Genomic DNA, 369 nt, shown 5'->3' on the forward strand with positions numbered 1-369 from the left:
CAGGGAAGGAGGATAGTAGTTCTGCTTATGCTTCTTATTACTTGAGTTCTCCCTAAAATGTTGCTCATAGAAGATTAGCAGCAATAAACATCTCAAGAGGAACAATTTGTCAGATCTTATGATTTTAGGGTCATAAACTTTAATTAAAGGTTTCTTTTGTCCATTTGAAAGTAACCTTATGGATGTAATTCAGGAACTTTCACTCTCATCTTGCAATAATACAAATTCAAGAACCTTACCTCCAGCCCTTCCACATCACCTCAGAGATACTAACTTCATGGCTTCATTGAAAGCATTTATATTCTCAGCAGCAGCACATCCTTCGGCCTGCGCCGCTTCCCGCAGCCCCCATTGGCCTGGAGCGGCGAA

General features: G+C 41.2%; 1 protein-coding gene across 1 annotated transcript in view; it reads left to right on the plus strand.

The window, feature by feature from the left end:
* Positions 1-369, plus strand: part of INSR (insulin receptor) — a 106,111-nt gene that overhangs the window by 72,321 nt on the left and 33,421 nt on the right. The gene's annotated exons all lie outside the window — the stretch shown is intronic.

Source organism: Terrapene carolina, unplaced genomic scaffold, assembly GCF_002925995.2.
Source record: "Terrapene carolina triunguis isolate 2854851 unplaced genomic scaffold, T_m_triunguis-2.0 Scaffold194, whole genome shotgun sequence".
NCBI lineage: Eukaryota > Metazoa > Chordata > Testudines > Emydidae > Terrapene > Terrapene triunguis.